The 18203-nt window shown below is 61.7% G+C and overlaps 1 long non-coding RNA gene across 2 annotated transcripts; it reads left to right on the top strand.

Moving 5' to 3' along the window:
- The first annotated feature begins 855 nt into the window (after positions 1-855).
- On the top strand, positions 856-6182 carry LOC135327749 (uncharacterized). Of its 2 annotated transcripts, XR_010388132.1 has the most exons (4): positions 856-994; positions 2993-3120; positions 3531-4053; positions 4464-6182. It is a non-coding gene; the product is annotated as an uncharacterized LOC135327749 (long non-coding RNA). The 2 variants fall into 2 exon arrangements; XR_010388131.1 differs by lacking the exon at positions 856-994 and having other exon boundaries at positions 2610-3120.
- Positions 6183-18203: the final 12021 nt, after the last annotated feature.

Below are 18203 nucleotides of genomic sequence, written 5' to 3'. Positions count from 1 at the left end.
CAACTCCTGGGAATTCATTAGCCAGGAACTTTCAGACATCCCCCCCGACCCAAATGTTTAATCACAGAACTGTATTCACAACTCTTATTTAGCTCACATGGTAAGACAGTGGCTTCTTGTTTATTCACTGTTCCTGTGACAAAAATCTAATATAGCATGTACAAGAACATCAGATACTTAGACTAACAGAAAATCAAACCACTAATCATAGTTGTTAATTGCTATTGCTAATAAGCAGTCACAGTGGCGCTGGGGTAGCACGTGTAGTGGAGGCTAAATGCAATAATACCTCGTTTTGATGTTGTTCTCTTCTACGAAAGCACTTGGAGCAGATTAAGACATTTCTCGTCCTATTTTGTTTATTGAGTGGACCCTGATACTGGGGAGAAGCTGCCGTGAAGCAGACCTAGTAGTCAGCTTCCTTAGAGAAGGCGTCTTGTCCTGTATTTGAGGGCTTCCGGTACGTTTTGACAGACAGTAGTGAGTGACGGGTTTCCTTTGGACCCCCCGGGGAGCAGAAAGTTCTGCCGGGAAGGCAAAATGTTTCTTGCGGCTGGGTTGGAAGAAGCTGGCTGCTGATGCAAGGCAGTGACAATTCTGGGGAGTCGCGGGAAGTTTTGAAAAGACGGTCGTTCCCTTTGCTAGAAGGCTATGCACTTCGGTTCCTAATAGCTGTAGTAATGAAGCCAGGTAAGCGTTCGGGAGGAGCCCAAGCCACTTTTGCCTAGCGAGTATTGTGCAAGGGGGGCAGGAAAGCGCTGCGCCCTGCTCCTTGCTGCCCTCGCGTGTCTGAAAGGCGGCACTGCACGCGGGAGGGGGGCGCGCATGCGCATTGCGTTCCGGCGCGCTCACGGCTGCCCTCGCGTGTCGACAAGGCAGCACTGCAGCCGCCGGCGGCCACCGCTGCGTACGGAGACCGTTGCGGGCAGCCGGCGCACACGTGCGCGCTGCCGGTCGCCGCGTTGGCCGCTACTCTGCGCTCTCTCGGGGACGGGTAAGCGCAGGGGCCGCGCTCGTGCCCCCTGCCCGGTGCTCACGGACCGGGAGCGCTTTTCCCGAGAGGGCTTTTCCTTCTCGGTGCTTCCTGGGGGCGCGGGGACGGGCAGTGCCGTCTCGGAGCTGCTCCGCGGCGCTCTCTCCCCGGGGCAGCCCCAGCGCCTGCTCGCTGAAGCCCGCCGCTCTCTCGGGCGCGGGCAGAGCAGCCTCGGGGCGCTCGCTGCTCGGCCTGAGCGCCGGGGTGGCGCGGCGGGCTGCGGTTGGCGCGCGGGAGCCGGCCGGCTGCAGCGCGGCGCTGCGACCACGCGAGGGTGGGGCCATTGCGGGTCTGGCCTGCCTCGCGCTGCGCTCCCCCCGCCCCTGGCGCTGCGCTCCCCCCGCCCCTCGCGCTCCCCCCGCCCCTCGCGCTGCGCTCCCCCCGCCCCTCGCGCTCCCCCGCCCCTCGCGCTCCCCCCGCCCCTCTCGCGCGGTCCTGGGCCGGCGCACGCGCGGTGCGGGGGCGGGCAAGATGGCGGCGAGCAGGGCGGGTGTTTTGGCTGGACGGCGGCGGGCGAGGGCAGAGGCGGGCTGGAGTCGAGCACGTGGGGGCCGCGGTGAGGCGAGGCGAGGTGAGGCGAGCGTGCGCCTTCGGGTGGCCGCGGGTGTCGGGCTGTGTCCTGCCAGCCGGGGCCGTCGCTGCGTGGAGGCGGCGGGGCGGGGGGGGGAGTCGGGCCGGGGGCCGCGCTGACTCTCCCTTTTGCGTGTGTCGCCTGTAGGGCCCCGGTTCCTCCCCAGCGCGGGCCGGGGCGTGCGCTCGCCCCTGCGGACGCAGCCTGGAGGAGTGTGTGGGGGGTGTCTGCGCGGGGGTCTGGATGTCTCTAGCAGCGGCACGGCAGCCTGATGCCTCCTCTCGTCTGGGACGCGGGGTCCTTGGGGAGTTCCCTGCTGCCTCCTCTGGCGTTCTCTGCGAGCTCATAGATCCCTCCACCTCCTCTCCTCCCCCCCCCCCCCCCCGCCCCGCTCCCCTGTCTGGTGGGGTGGGAGACCGGTGGCTGCTCCCGCCGAGCTGAGAGCCACGTAGGGCACCCCTGTGTGCTCACTACGCATCTGGGATGGCACCCCTGCCCTGAGGGCCCCGCAGAGTCCCACCCTTCCTGCAACCAGCCCCCCCAGAGCCATTAAACCACCCACAAATCCTGCCCCAACACCCCCACAGGCCCCAAAACGCCTCCGAGCCCTGCCGCAATGTTGTCACTGACTCCAGACCTTCCCCTGCACTCTGTGCAAGGCCCCAAACATTCCTCAAACTGCTGCCAGACCCAGTGCCCGCAGCAGTGAGGCGTTCTAACAAAGATGGGGTGCGATGTGCGTCTCCGCCTCGACTCAGTCCCGCTTTAGAGAAACAGGAACTTAGAGCACTTCCTGGTGAAGAGTGTTGACGGGTGAATGTGCGGATGACAAAGAGACTTTTCTCTCTCTTCTTCTGAGCCGCCTCTCAGAAGCCTCTGTGTGTGCACGATGTGGCTGATCTGGGATAATCGTGCTGTGCGCAGTGCTTAAGGAGAACATTGCCCTAAAATGGAGGGCTAAGGAATAGCCTAAAAAACCTAAAAGGCTCGGGAAGAGCCAAAGAGAACACCGATGGGCTCTGGGAAGCCCCAGTGATGCTAGCGAAAACAGCGTGGCTTTTAGGCACCTCCTCAGAGCAGCAGCAATGTCTCGCTCCAGCCTATGGGACAATGGGGACTCTTAATTACCGCCTTGAATTACCACAAGTGTTGCAAAAGCAGAAGGGACTAGGGAGCATGCAGAGCAGGTTATGGACTATATGTCAAGTTTAAACAAGCAACAAGCCCCTCTGCAAACAGAAACAGGTTTAGCCCTAAGTAATAGACGAAGGTAGCTGTGAGTAACGTGAAGCGAAGCGGTGACGTCAGTCACCCCGAAAGCCTCGGAGAAGCGGTCTGAAAATCTGGTACCCTCGCGGCCTCGGCAGTCTTTTTGGTTTGTTTGGCAGGGTAGCCCACCGAAGGGGGACATCTCGAAGAGAAGCAGCAAGACCTGGGGATCCGGTGGTTCATTTTGGTCGTCGCCTGTGAGGCCAGCATGCAAGAGCAAGAGGAAGCTAGGAGCAGTCTCAAAAAGGTAATAGGTTTGAAAGGGAGACAGGCAAATCGAGGGCTGTCGTTCCTCCACGTAGTTAAAGACCGAGAGAGTTGTGGGTTAAGCGCATGCATACGAGGGTTTGCGAACAGTAACAATAACACTGAAGCGGAATAAAAATAAGGTTTCGTGGAAGATGGCGTTAGGAAGGTATTAGGCGACGTGCCCGCCTGCCTAATAACCTAGCCCTAATTGCTGTGTGTAACGTTTCCAGACCGTTTACCCTGCAACGTATGGTGCAAAGTGCCGTATTAAGACCTTTCCCTTAAGGAAAAGAAGAAGAAAAAAAGAAAAAAAAGGGGGAAAAAGAAAACAGGGTAAAGAGAAAAAGATCATGCATAAACCTAAGCGTTTCACTGGAAGTAAAACGCGAGTTTATCGCTTCCTTACAGAGGTGGAACCAAGGACAGCAAATGCTGACGAGGAGAAGAGACGGACGAGCGTTTGCTTGCGGTTAATACCGAAGGGACGGGATGAAACAAGGAAGCCAGAATGCAGCGGCCCCTCGATATCACCAGGAACTGCTACAGGAGGAGGCGTTCTGGCACGGGTAACTAGGGTAAGTATGGCTAATGACCGTTAGCAGTTATTTCGGCCTCCCCGAGGCAGCGCTGAGGACTGAGTAACCCGTTCCTGCCCTGTGGCTGCTGTTGCCTGTATCTGCCTTAGCTTTGCTTTGGCTGTTTCTCTTTTGTTTTGTTATCGTACACGCAGCTACGGAAAGGAATAGATGTCATACTTACTTTTTTAGATTAATTGCCACGGCTGAAGTTGAAGAGACCAAGAAACGTAAGCCGCGAAGGGGCACATCTTGAAGAGAGGGGGCTAGACCTAGCGATGCAGTTGTTCGTTTTGGTCGTCGCCTGTGAGGCCAGCATGCAAGAGTAAGAGGAAGCTAGGAGCAGTCTCAAAAAGGTAATAGGTCTGAAAGGGAGACAGGCAAATCGAGGGCTGTCGTTCCTCCACGTAGTTAAAGACCGAGAGAGTTGTCGGTTAAGCGCATGCATACGAGGGTTTGCGAACAGTAACAATAACACTGAAGCGGAATAAAAATAAGGTTTCGTGGAAGATGGCGTTAGGAAGGTATTAGGCGACGTGCCCGCCTGCCTAATAACCTAGCCCTAATTGCTGTGTGTAACGTTTCCAGACTGTTTACCCTGCAACGTATGGTGCAAAGTGCCGTATTAAGACCTTTCCCTTAAGGAAAAGAAGAAGAAAAAAAGAAAAAAAAGGGGGAAAAAGAAAACAGGGTAAAGAGAAAAAGATCATGCATAAACCTAAGCGTTTCACTGGAAGTAAAACGCGAGTTTATCGCTTCCTTACAGAGATGGAACCAAGGACGGCAAATGCTGACGAGGAGAAGAGACGGACGAGCGTTTGCTTGCGGTTAATACCGAAGGGACGGGATGAAACAAGGAAGCCAGAATGCAGCGGCCCCTCGATATCACCAGGAACTGCTACAGGAGGAGGCGTTCTGGCACGGGTAACTAGGGTAAGTATGGCTAATGACCGTTAGCAGTTATTTTGGCCTCCCCGAGGCAGCGCTGAGGACTAAGTAACCTGAGGGGCTCTGGCCTGGGTTGGGGCAGAAGTGCAGGCAGGCGGGATCAGGCATTTTCCTCTCAGCTCTCCGAGCTGAATCCTAGCCCTGAAGGAAAAAGCACTGGGGGGAGGCTACTCGGACACCTGCCATGTCGAGGGCAGGGGCAGGAGCTGACCCTTCCCCGACGGACGGACGTACGGACAGACGCTGGTGCGGCGGTGACTCTTTGGATATCGTAGGTAAGGGGAGGCACGCTGGTGCCGAGCTCCAGGGCGGTTTGCCTGAACACGATGCCTGAGGCAGGAGGTTATGCATTGTGTCCGGGGCTGGGAGCTGGTCCCCGAGTCCCATGTACTTGGGAGTGCCTGCACTTGCCAGGGAGCCCGGTGCTGTTCCCAGAGCTGCGGGGAATTTCCCTTGCGTTGCCTGGACCCTCGGGGCTCTTGGGGGTGTTTCCCCTCATCGCGAGGGCTGCCAGAGCCCCTCCAGGGCTGCGTGAGGTCCCCGAACCACTCCCGGATTTGCTTTTGGCACTCCGCAGTGTCGCTCGTGTGCCTGGGGCAGCCTGCAGGCGCCATCCTGTCAGCCGCGTTGAGCCCTGCGGCGTGCCTGGTGACCCCTCTGGTGTGTGCCAAGGCCCTTCCTCTGTATTTTGGTCTGCCCCAGAGCCCTGCACTTGCCCTCTGATGCCCTCAGGACCCCTCAGTTCACATTCTGGGTTGCCCCCGAGCCCTCTGCGTGCCTTTCGGTGCGCCCCGTGGCCCCGTGTGTGTTTTGCGGCACGCCGCAGAGGTCTCTGTTTAGCTTTTTCTCCTGTCCTGGAGTTTTCGGGGTGCTTCTGGGTGTGCCCCAGGGCCCTCCTTTTGGTGCCCCCCGAGTTACTCTGTTTGCTCTATCGTTGTTCTTTTTTTTTTTTTTTTTTTTTTTTTCTTGACTTGTGTTGCACCCAGAGCTCTCGATTTGTTCTCTTGTGCTCCGCATACTCCCCTTTCCGCACTCTACACCCCAGGCAGGGCTCTCCCTTCAGCTCTCAGCAAGCTGCTGTCAGGAGAGTGGGGGTGCCTCTGCTGCCCTGGCAGCCCCAGCTGTCCCTGAAGGGGCTGATGGCCAGGCCCCCTGCCCAGTTCCTGCAGGCCCACAGCTGCAGGCCCTGGGGCTGGGATGAATGCCAGGGGGAGCTGGGTGGCAGGACAGGCCCCAGGTGGGGCTGATGGCAAGGGCAGGCCCACATTTGGGGGCTGGGGCTGCAGTTGGGGGGAGCTGGCGCTGGGGCAGGAGCTGGGCAGCGGAGCTGCCACGGAGCACGGCCCTTCGGGACCAGCCCGGCGGCCGCCCCGCGGAGGAGGTGAGCGGGGCCGGGGGAGGCGCACTGCAGGCTGCGGGTCCCGCATGTGCCGGGGGTCCCGGCGGCTGGGAGCGTCCCGGGGCCACGGAGGCGGGGGGAGGAAGGGGGTGCGCCGGGGCTGTGGTGCGGTTTACTGCGCGGTCGGAGGAGCGCGGGGGGGGGGGGGGGGGGGTCTCCTGTGTCAGCTCGGGAGCGTGTCGGGGAGCGGGGGGAGGAGGGTCGTGGAGGGGCGGGGGCAGTGTCGGAGCTGAGGCGGGGCCGGTCGCGGGGGTGTCGGGGGAGCCCCGGGCCGGTGGTGGGGCCGGCGGGGCCGCGCTCGGGGCTCTGCGGCCGTTTCCGGGGGGACAGGGGGGAAGGGGAAGGGGGGCGGGACGGAAAGGAACGGAATGTGCCGAGGGTCAAAGGTGCCCCAGCGCTGCGGGTGGGGGGCGGGAGTTGGGGTGCGGGACTGCGGGGAGCCGTAGCTTTCGGCGCGGCATGCCGGGAGCAGTAGTCTTCCGGCACTGGGCTTCCGGTGGGGCATGTTTGTTCTGAGCGCGGCATGCTGGGAGCGGTAGTCTTCCGGCACTGGGCTTCCGGGCGGCCATGTTGCTTGGCATGGCATGCCGGGAGCAGTAGTCTTCCGGCACTGGGCTTCCGGGCCGCCCTTTTCGCGTGCACGGTATGCTGGGAGGTGTAGTCTTCTCAGGCGGGGCTACTGGGTGACCATGCTGCGCCTCTCGAGGTGGCCCCGCGGGGGGGGCGGCGGCGGCAGGTCCCTGCCAGCGGGGTTCCCAGCGGGTGGCCGCGTGGCAGGCCAGGAGCTGTAGTGCCCGCTGGGTCTGTTCCTTACTGGACATGTGTCACTGACGCCTGAGTCCCCACAGGTCACGGGGGACAGTGGAATGCCCCTGTTTTTCCCCGGTACAGGGCAGGAAGTGTTTTCCATCTCCGATGGTGTTGCAAGACAACCTTGGAAGCTCAGAAAGTGTTCCTGCTGTTTAAACTAGGCAGATGAGGAGGTACCCCCCCCCCCCCCATTTCCTGGGAGGAAATAATTCTTTAATCAAGGCCATGCTAGAAGTGCTAAAGCCTTAAAGAAATAGTAAATCAAAATGTTTTGTTTTCTATGTAGATGTTGCCAATTTAGCAAAGGAATTTGAGGTATCCCCGAACTGAACTGTCCTCATTATAATACAAGAAAATCACGCCCATAGGTCAGAAAGACCTGTGCCCGGGTGAAGACCCCTCCCCTGAGCATGCGTAGTTTTAAAATGGTGTGTAAGCAATATTAGAATTGTATGTAAATCACTAACCAACCGGTGTAAGAGGGAAAGTTGCAAACCTTGCAACTTGTATAAATGCTACTTGGAAAGCCGGGGCGGGGGGGGGAAGTTGCGCTTGATTTGTGGGGAAAACACCGAGCAGCCAGGCTTGCACAACTCTGAAATAAATAAGCAAATGTCTCTCCTGAGCGTGTCATTATTGGCTTAGTGCACAGCGGGCAACGAATCCGCTTTTCGGACAGCAGCGTGACCAGGCAGGGTTGTCCCCGGGGGCTGTGTCTGTCCCTCTTGGAAATGGGGAGGGCGGGAAGAGTAGGAGGGGTGCTGCGGGCTCCTGGGGGTCGTAGCTTTGCTCAGGATTGGGGCCGGTTAGGCAGCTGCTGGGAGGAGTAGCGGTGCTGGGAGGGCACGGTGCGGAGCTGTCCTGCTGTGCAGCGCAAGGGAAAGTTGACCAGCACCGTTGCTGTCCGAGGACCCTGGAACAGCCCGAGAGACCCTGGAACAGCCACCCCACGGACACCGTGTCACTGCCTCGCAAGGCCACTGCATGCAGGTACGTTTGACTACATCCGGCAGAAGAAATGTAAGCCGAAGGATCAGGGCAAATAGCTGCTTGTCTAGGTTTGTTACCTAGCGACGCACTGGCAAAGCTTTTTATGAACACCCGTACTCGATCGAGTGCGTATTCATTCTGTGAATATTAATTACTGCCAGACCGCGTACGTCACTGATGCTTTAAAGCAAGTCCGTGGCGCTGGGGTAGCACGTGTAGTGGAGGCTAAATGCAATAATACCTCGTTTTGATGTTGTTCTCTTATACGAAAGCACTTGGAGCAGATTAAGACATTTCTCGTCCTATTTTGTTTATTGAGTGGACCCTGATACTGGGGAGAAGCTGCCGTGAAGCAGACCTAGTAGTCAGCTTCCTTAGAGAAGGCGTCTTGTCCTGTATTTGAGGGCTTCCGGTACGTTTTGACAGACAGTAGTGAGTGACGGGTTTCCTTTGGACCCCCCGGGGAGCAGAAAGTTCTGCCGGGAAGGCAAAATGTTTCTTGCGGCTGGGTTGGAAGAAGCTGGCTGCTGATGCAAGGCAGTGACAATTCTGGGGAGTCGCGGGAAGTTTTGAAAAGACGGTCGTTCCCTTTGCTAGAAGGCTATGCACTTCGGTTCCTAATAGCTGTAGTAATGAAGCCAGGTAAGCGTTCGGGAGGAGCCCAAGCCGCTTTTGTCTAGCGAGTATTTTGCAAGGGGGGCAGGAAAGCGCTGCGCCCTGCTCCTTGCTGCCCTCGCGTGTCTGAAAGGCGGCACTGCACGCGGGAGGGGGGGCGCGCATGCGCATTGCGTTCCGGCGCGCTCACGGCTGCCCTCGCGTGTCGACAAGGCAGCACTGCAGCCGCCGGCGGCCACCGCTGCGTACGGAGACCGTTGCGGGCAGCCGGCGCACACGTGCGCGCTGCCGGTCGCCGCGTTGGCCGCTACTCTGCGCTCTCTCGGGGACGGGTAAGCGCAGGGGCCGCGCTCGTGCCCCCTGCCCGGTGCTCACGGACCGGGAGCGCTTTTCCCGAGAGGGCTTTTCCTTCTCGGTGCTTCCTGGGGGCGCGGGGACGGGCAGTGCCGTCTCGGAGCTGCTCCGCGGCGCTCTCTCCCCGGGGCAGCCCCAGCGCCTGCTCGCTGAAGCCCGCCGCTCTCTCGGGCGCGGGCAGAGCAGCCTCGGGGCGCTCGCTGCTCGGCCTGAGCGCCGGGGTGGCGCGGCGGGCTGCGGTTGGCGCGCGGGAGCCGGCCGGCTGCAGCGCGGCGCTGCGACCACGCGAGGGTGGGGCCATTGCGGGTCTGGCCTGCCTCGCGCTGCGCTCCCCCCGCCCCTGGCGCTCCGCTCCCCCCGCCCCTGGCGCTCCGCTCCCCCCGCCCCTGGCGCTCCGCTCCCCCCGCCCCTGGCGCTCCGCTCCCCCCGCCCCTCGCGCTCCGCTCCCCCCGCCCCTCGCGCTCCGCTCCCCCCGCCCCTCGCGCTCCGCTCCCCCCGCCCCTCGCGCTCCGCTCCCCCCGCCCCTCGCGCTCCGCTCCCCCCGCCCCTCGCGCTCCGCTCCCCCCGCCCCTCGCGCTCCGCTCCCCCCGCCCCTCGCGCTCCCCCCGCCCCTCGCGCTCCGCTCCCCCGCCCCTCGCGCTCCCCCCGCCCCTAGCGCTCCGCTCCCCCCGCCCCTCGCGCTCCGCTCCCCCCGCCCCTCTCGCGCGGTCCTGGGCCGGCGCACGCGCGGTGCGGCGGCGCGAGCCCTGGGCGGCCGGCGCACGCGCGGTGCGGCGGCGCGAGCCCTGGGCGGCCGGCGCACGCGCGGTGCGGCGGCGCGAGCCCTGGGCGGCCGGCGCACGCGCGGTGCGGCGGCGCGAGCCCTGGGCGGCCGGCGCACGCGCGGTGCGGCGGCGCGAGCCCTGGGCGGCCGGCGCACGCGCGGTGCGGCGGCGCGAGCCCTGGGCGGCCGGCGCACGCGCGGTGCGGCGGCGCGAGCCCTGGGCGGCCGGCGCACGCGCGGTGCGGCGGCGGGCAAGATGGCGGCGAGCAGGGCGGGTGTTTTCGCTGGACGGCGGCGGGCGAGGGCAGAGGCGGGCTGGAGTCGAGCATGTGGGGGCCGCGGTGAGGCGAGGCGAGGTGAGGCGAGCGTGCGCCTTCGGGTGGCCGCGGGTGTCGGGCTGTGTCCTGCCAGCCGGGGCCGTCGCTGCGTGGAGGCGGCGGGGCGGGGGGGGGGAGTCGGGCCGGGGGCCGCGCCGCGCCGCGCCGGGTCTGCGCGGCGCCGGGTCTGCCGGAGCGCGGCTCTGACTCTCCCTTTTGCGTGTGTCGCCTGTAGGGCCCCGGTTCCTCCCCAGCGCGGGCCGGGGCGTGCGCTCGCCCCTGCGGACGCAGCCTGGAGGAGTGTGTGGGGGGTGTCTGCGCGGGGGTCTGGATGTCTCTAGCAGCGGCACGGCAGCCTGATGCCTCCTCTCGTCTGGGACGCGGGGTCCTTGGGGAGTTCCCTGCTGCCTCCTCTGGCGTTCTCTGCGAGCTCATAGATCCCTCCACCTCCTCTCCTCCCCCCCCCCCCCCCCCCCCCGCCCCGCTCCCCTGTCTGGTGGGGTGGGAGACCGGTGGCTGCTCCCGCCGAGCTGAGAGCCACGTAGGGCACCCCTGTGTGCTCACTACGCATCTGGGATGGCACCCCTGCCCTGAGGGCCCCGCAGAGTCCCACCCTTCCTGCAACCAGCCCCCCCAGAGCCATTAAACCACCCACTAAACCACCCACAAATCCTGCCCCAACACCCCCACAGGCCCCAAAACGCCTCCGAGCCCTGCCGCAATGTTGTCACTGACTCCAGACCTTCCCCTGCACTCTGTGCAAGGCCCCAAACATTCCTCAAACTGCTGCCAGACCCAGTGCCCGCAGCAGTGAGGCGTTCTAACAAAGATGGGGTGCGATGTGCGTCTCCGCCTCGACTCAGTCCCGCTTTAGAGAAACAGGAACTTAGAGCACTTCCTGGTGAAGAGTGTTGACGGGTGAATGTGCGGATGACAAAGAGACTTTTCTCTCTTTTCTTCTGAGCCGCCTCTCAGAAGCCTCTGTGTGTGCACGATGTGGCTGATCTGGGATAATCGTGCTGTGCGCAGTGCTTAAGGAGAACATTGCCCTAAAATGGAGGGCTAAGGAATAGCCTAAAAAACCTAAAAGGCTCGGGAAGAGCCAAAGAGAACACCGATGGGCTCTGGGAAGCCCCAGTGATGCTAGCGAAAACAGCGTGGCTTTTAGGCACCTCCTCAGAGCAGCAGCAATGTCTCGCTCCAGCCTATGGGGCAATGGGGACTCTTAATTACCGCCTTGAATTACCACAAGTGTTGCAAAAGCAGAAGGGACTAGGGAGCATGCAGAGCAGGTTATGGACTATATGTCAAGTTTAAACAAGCAACAAGCCCCTCTGCAAACAGAAACAGGTTTAGCCCTAAGTAATAGACGAAGGTAGCTGTGAGTAACGTGAAGCGAAGCGGTGACGTCAGTCACCCCGAAAGCCTCGGAGAAGCGGTCTGAAAATCTGGTACCCTCGCGGCCTCGGCAGTCTTTTTGGTTTGTTTGGCAGGGTAGCCCACCGAAGGGGGACATCTCGAAGAGAAGCAGCAAGACCTGGGGATCCGGTGGTTCATTTTGGTCGTCGCCTGTGAGGCCAGCATGCAAGAGTAAGAGGAAGCTAGGAGCAGTCTCAAAAAGGTAATAGGTCTGAAAGGGAGACAGGCAAATCGAGGGCTGTCGTTCCTCCACGTAGTTAAAGACCGAGAGAGTTGTCGGTTAAGCGCATGCATACGAGGGTTTGCGAACAGTAACAATAACACTGAAGCGGAATAAAAATAAGGTTTCGTGGAAGATGGCGTTAGGAAGGTATTAGGCGACGTGCCCGCCTGCCTAATAACCTAGCCCTAATTGCTGTGTGTAACGTTTCCAGACCGTTTACCCTGCAACGTATGGTGCAAAGTGCCGTATTAAGACCTTTCCCTTAAGGAAAAGAAGAAGAAAAAAAGAAAAAAAAGGGGGAAAAAGAAAACAGGGTAAAGAGAAAAAGATCATGCATAAACCTAAGCGTTTCACTGGAAGTAAAACGCGAGTTTATCGCTTCCTTACAGAGGTGGAACCAAGGACAGCAAATGCTGACGAGGAGAAGAGACGGACGAGCGTTTGCTTGCGGTTAATACCGAAGGGACGGGATGAAACAAGGAAGCCAGAATGCAGCGGCCCCTCGATATCACCAGGAACTGCTACAGGAGGAGGCGTTCTGGCACGGGTAACTAGGGTAAGTATGGCTAATGACCGTTAGCAGTTATTTCGGCCTCCCCAAGGCAGCGCTGAGGACTGAGTAACCCGTTCCTGCCCTGTGGCTGCTGTTGCCTGTATCTGCCTTAGCTTTGCTTTGGCTGTTTCTCTTTTGTTTTGTTATCGTACACGCAGCTACGGAAAGGAATAGATGTCATACTTACTTTTTTAGATTAATTGCCACGGCTGAAGTTGAAGAGACCAAGAAACGTAAGCCGCGAAGGGGCACATCTTGAAGAGAGGGGGCTAGACCTAGCGATGCAGTTGTTCGTTTTGGTCGTCGCCTGTGAGGCCAGCATGCAAGAGTAAGAGGAAGCTAGGAGCAGTCTCAAAAAGGTAATAGGTCTGAAAGGGAGACAGGCAAATCGAGGGCTGTCGTTCCTCCACGTAGTTAAAGACCGAGAGAGTTGTCGGTTAAGCGCATGCATACGAGGGTTTGCGAACAGTAACAATAACACTGAAGCGGAATAAAAATAAGGTTTCGTGGAAGATGGCGTTAGGAAGGTATTAGGCGACGTGCCCGCCTGCCTAATAACCTAGCCCTAATTGCTGTGTGTAACGTTTCCAGACCGTTTACCCTGCAACGTATGGTGCAAAGTGCCGTATTAAGACCTTTCCCTTAAGGAAAAGAAGAAGAAAAAAAGAAAAAAAAGGGGGAAAAAGAAAACAGGGTAAAGAGAAAAAGATCATGCATAAACCTAAGCGTTTCACTGGAAGTAAAACGCGAGTTTATCGCTTCCTTACAGAGATGGAACCAAGGACGGCAAATGCTGACGAGGAGAAGAGACGGACGAGCGTTTGCTTGCGGTTAATACCGAAGGGACGGGATGAAACAAGGAAGCCAGAATGCAGCGGCCCCTCGATATCACCAGGAACTGCTACAGGAGGAGGCGTTCTGGCACGGGTAACTAGGGTAAGTATGGCTAATGACCGTTAGCAGTTATTTTGGCCTCCCCGAGGCAGCGCTGAGGACTAAGTAACCTGAGGGGCTCTGGCCTGGGTTGGGGCAGAAGTGCAGGCAGGCGGGATCAGGCATTTTCCTCTCAGCTCTCCGAGCTGAATCCTAGCCCTGAAGGAAAAAGCACTGGGGGGAGGCTACTCGGACACCTGCCATGTCGAGGGCAGGGGCAGGAGCTGACCCTTCCCCGACGGACGGACGTACGGACAGACGCTGGTGCGGCGGTGACTCTTTGGATATCGTAGGTAAGGGGAGGCACGCTGGTGCCGAGCTCCAGGGCGGTTTGCCTGAACACGATGCCTGAGGCAGGAGGTTATGCATTGTGTCCGGGGCTGGGAGCTGGTCCCCGAGTCCCATGTACTTGGGAGTGCCTGCACTTGCCAGGGAGCCCGGTGCTGTTCCCAGAGCTGCGGGGAATTTCCCTTGCGTTGCCTGGACCCTCGGGGCTCTTGGGGGTGTTTCCCCTCATCGCGAGGGCTGCCAGAGCCCCTCCAGGGCTGCGTGAGGTCCCCGAACCACTCCCGGATTTGCTTTTGGCACTCCGCAGTGTCGCTCGTGTGCCTGGGGCAGCCTGCAGGCGCCATCCTGTCAGCCGCGTTGAGCCCTGCGGCGTGCCTGGTGACCCCTCTGGTGTGTGCCAAGGCCCTTCCTCTGTATTTTGGTCTGCCCCAGAGCCCTGCACTTGCCCTCTGATGCCCTCAGGACCCCTCAGTTCACATTCTGGGTTGCCCCCGAGCCCTCTGCGTGCCTTTCGGTGCGCCCCGTGGCCCCGTGTGTGTTTTGCGGCACGCCGCAGAGGTCTCTGTTTAGCTTTTTCTCCTGTCCTGGAGTTTTCGGGGTGCTTCTGGGTGTGCCCCAGGGCCCTCCTTTTGGTGCCCCCCGAGTTACTCTGTTTGCTCTATCGTTGTTCTTTTTTTTTTTTTTTTTTTTTTTTTTCTTGACTTGTGTTGCACCCAGAGCTCTCGATTTGTTCTCTTGTGCTCCGCATACTCCCCTTTCCGCACTCTACACCCCAGGCAGGGCTCTCCCTTCAGCTCTCAGCAAGCTGCTGTCAGGAGAGTGGGGGTGCCTCTGCTGCCCTGGCAGCCCCAGCTGTCCCTGAAGGGGCTGATGGCCAGGCCCCCTGCCCAGTTCCTGCAGGCCCACAGCTGCAGGCCCTGGGGCTGGGATGAATGCCAGGGGGAGCTGGGTGGCAGGACAGGCCCCAGGTGGGGCTGATGGCAAGGGCAGGCCCACATTTGGGGGCTGGGGCTGCAGTTGGGGGGAGCTGGCGCTGGGGCAGGAGCTGGGCAGCGGAGCTGCCACGGAGCACGGCCCTTCGGGACCAGCCCGGCGGCCGCCCCGCGGAGGAGGTGAGCGGGGCCGGGGGAGGCGCACTGCAGGCTGCGGGTCCCGCATGTGCCGGGGGTCCCGGCGGCTGGGAGCGTCCCGGGGCCACGGAGGCGGGGGGAGGAAGGGGGTGCGCCGGGGCTGTGGTGCGGTTTACTGCGCGGTCGGAGGAGCGCGGGGGGGGGGGGGGGGGGGTCTCCTGTGTCAGCTCGGGAGCGTGTCGGGGAGCGGGGGGAGGAGGGTCGTGGAGGGGCGGGGGCAGTGTCGGAGCTGAGGCGGGGCCGGTCGCGGGGGTGTCGGGGGAGCCCCGGGCCGGTGGTGGGGCCGGCGGGGCCGCGCTCGGGGCTCTGCGGCCGTTTCCGGGGGGACAGGGGGGAAGGGGAAGGGGGGCGGGACGGAAAGGAACGGAATGTGCCGAGGGTCAAAGGTGCCCCAGCGCTGCGGGTGGGGGGCGGGAGTTGGGGTGCGGGACTGCGGGGAGCCGTAGCTTTCGGCGCGGCATGCCGGGAGCAGTAGTCTTCCGGCACTGGGCTTCCGGTGGGGCATGTTTGTTCTGAGCGCGGCATGCTGGGAGCGGTAGTCTTCCGGCACTGGGCTTCCGGGCGGCCATGTTGCTTGGCATGGCATGCCGGGAGCAGTAGTCTTCCGGCACTGGGCTTCCGGGCCGCCCTTTTCGCGTGCACGGTATGCTGGGAGGTGTAGTCTTCTCAGGCGGGGCTACTGGGTGACCATGCTGCGCCTCTCGAGGTGGCCCCGCGGGGGGGGCGGCGGCGGCAGGTCCCTGCCAGCGGGGTTCCCAGCGGGTGGCCGCGTGGCAGGCCAGGAGCTGTAGTGCCCGCTGGGTCTGTTCCTTACTGGACATGTGTCACTGACGCCTGAGTCCCCACAGGTCACGGGGGACAGTGGAATGCCCCTGTTTTTCCCCGGTACAGGGCAGGAAGTGTTTTCCATCTCCGATGGTGTTGCAAGACAACCTTGGAAGCTCAGAAAGTGTTCCTGCTGTTTAAACTAGGCAGATGAGGAGGTACCCCCCCCCCCCCATTTCCTGGGAGGAAATAATTCTTTAATCAAGGCCATGCTAGAAGTGCTAAAGCCTTAAAGAAATAGTAAATCAAAATGTTTTGTTTTCTATGTAGATGTTGCCAATTTAGCAAAGGAATTTGAGGTATCCCCGAACTGAACTGTCCTCATTATAATACAAGAAAATCACGCCCATAGGTCAGAAAGACCTGTGCCCGGGTGAAGACCCCTCCCCTGAGCATGCGTAGTTTTAAAATGGTGTGTAAGCAATATTAGAATTGTATGTAAATCACTAACCAACCGGTGTAAGAGGGAAAGTTGCAAACCTTGCAACTTGTATAAATGCTACTTGGAAAGCCGGGGCGGGGGGGGGAAGTTGCGCTTGATTTGTGGGGAAAACACCGAGCAGCCAGGCTTGCACAACTCTGAAATAAATAAGCAAATGTCTCTCCTGAGCGTGTCATTATTGGCTTAGTGCACAGCGGGCAACGAATCCGCTTTTCGGACAGCAGCGTGACCAGGCAGGGTTGTCCCCGGGGGCTGTGTCTGTCCCTCTTGGAAATGGGGAGGGCGGGAAGAGTAGGAGGGGTGCTGCGGGCTCCTGGGGGTCGTAGCTTTGCTCAGGATTGGGGCCGGTTAGGCAGCTGCTGGGAGGAGTAGCGGTGCTGGGAGGGCACGGTGCGGAGCTGTCCTGCTGTGCAGCGCAAGGGAAAGTTGACCAGCACCGTTGCTGTCCGAGGACCCTGGAACAGCCCGAGAGACCCTGGAACAGCCACCCCACGGACACCGTGTCACTGCCTCGCAAGGCCACTGCATGCAGGTACGTTTGACTACATCCGGCAGAAGAAATGTAAGCCGAAGGATCAGGGCAAATAGCTGCTTGTCTAGGTTTGTTACCTAGCGACGCACTGGCAAAGCTTTTTATGAACACCCGTACTCGATCGAGTGCGTATTCATTCTGTGAATATTAATTACTGCCAGACCGCGTACGTCACTGATGCTTTAAAGCAAGTCCGTGGCGCTGGGGTAGCACGTGTAGTGGAGGCTAAATGCAATAATACCTCGTTTTGATGTTGTTCTCTTATACGAAAGCACTTGGAGCAGATTAAGACATTTCTCGTCCTATTTTGTTTATTGAGTGGACCCTGATACTGGGGAGAAGCTGCCGTGAAGCAGACCTAGTAGTCAGCTTCCTTAGAGAAGGCGTCTTGTCCTGTATTTGAGGGCTTCCGGTACGTTTTGACAGACAGTAGTGAGTGACGGGTTTCCTTTGGACCCCCCGGGGAGCAGAAAGTTCTGCCGGGAAGGCAAAATGTTTCTTGCGGCTGGGTTGGAAGAAGCTGGCTGCTGATGCAAGGCAGTGACAATTCTGGGGAGTCGCGGGAAGTTTTGAAAAGACGGTCGTTCCCTTTGCTAGAAGGCTATGCACTTCGGTTCCTAATAGCTGTAGTAATGAAGCCAGGTAAGCGTTCGGGAGGAGCCCAAGCCACTTTTGCCTAGCGAGTATTTTGCAAGGGGGGCAGGAAAGCGCTGCGCCCTGCTCCTTGCTGCCCTCGCGTGTCTGAAAGGCGGCACTGCACGCGGGAGGGGGGGCGCGCATGCGCATTGCGTTCCGGCGCGCTCACGGCTGCCCTCGCGTGTCGACAAGGCAGCACTGCAGCCGCCGGCGGCCACCGCTGCGTACGGAGACCGTTGCGGGCAGCCGGCGCACACGTGCGCGCTGCCGGTCGCCGCGTTGGCCGCTACTCTGCGCTCTCTCGGGGACGGGTAAGCGCAGGGGCCGCGCTCGTGCCCCCTGCCCGGTGCTCACGGACCGGGAGCGCTTTTCCCGAGAGGGCTTTTCCTTCTCGGTGCTTCCTGGGGGCGCGGGGACGGGCAGTGCCGTCTCGGAGCTGCTCCGCGGCGCTCTCTCCCCGGGGCAGCCCCAGCGCCTGCTCGCTGAAGCCCGCCGCTCTCTCGGGCGCGGGCAGAGCAGCCTCGGGGCGCTCGCTGCTCGGCCTGAGCGCCGGGGTGGCGCGGCGGGCTGCGGTTGGCGCGCGGGAGCCGGCCGGCTGCAGCGCGGCGCTGCGACCACGCGAGGGTGGGGCCATTGCGGGTCTGGCCTGCCTCGCGCTCCGCTCCCCCCGCCCCTCGCGCTCCGCTCCCCCCGCCCCTCGCGCTCCGCTCCCCCCGCCCCTCGCGCTCCGCTCCCCCCGCCCCTCGCGCTCCGCTCCCCCCGCCCCTCGCGCTCCGCTCCCCCCGCCCCTCGCGCTCCGCTCCCCCCGCCCCTCGCGCTCCGCTCCCCCCGCCCCTCGCGCTCCGCTCCCCCCGCCCCTCGCGCTCCGCTCCCCCCGCCCCTCGCGCTCCCCCCGCCCCTCGCGCTCCGCTCCCCCGCCCCTCGCGCTCCCCCCGCCCCTAGCGCTCCGCTCCCCCCGCCCCTCGCGCTCCGCTCCCCCCGCCCCTCTCGCGCGGTCCTGGGCCGGCGCACGCGCGGTGCGGCGGCGCGAGCCCTGGGCGGCCGGCGCACGCGCGGTGCGGCGGCGCGAGCCCTGGGCGGCCGGCGCACGCGCGGTGCGGCGGCGCGAGCCCTGGGCGGCCGGCGCACGCGCGGTGCGGCGGCGCGAGCCCTGGGCGGCCGGCGCACGCGCGGTGCGGCGGCGCGAGCCCTGGGCGGCCGGCGCACGCGCGGTGCGGCGGCGCGAGCCCTGGGCGGCCGGCGCACGCGCGGTGCGGCGGCGCGAGCCCTGGGCGGCCGGCGCACGCGCGGTGCGGCGGCGCGAGCCCTGGGCGGCCGGCGCACGCGCGG

Source organism: Dromaius novaehollandiae, chromosome 3 (assembly GCF_036370855.1).
Source record: "Dromaius novaehollandiae isolate bDroNov1 chromosome 3, bDroNov1.hap1, whole genome shotgun sequence".
Taxonomy (NCBI): Eukaryota; Metazoa; Chordata; class Aves; order Casuariiformes; family Dromaiidae; genus Dromaius; species Dromaius novaehollandiae.
The sequence above is the reverse complement of the archived record's forward strand: the minus strand, read 5'-3'. Positions and strand labels throughout refer to the sequence as shown.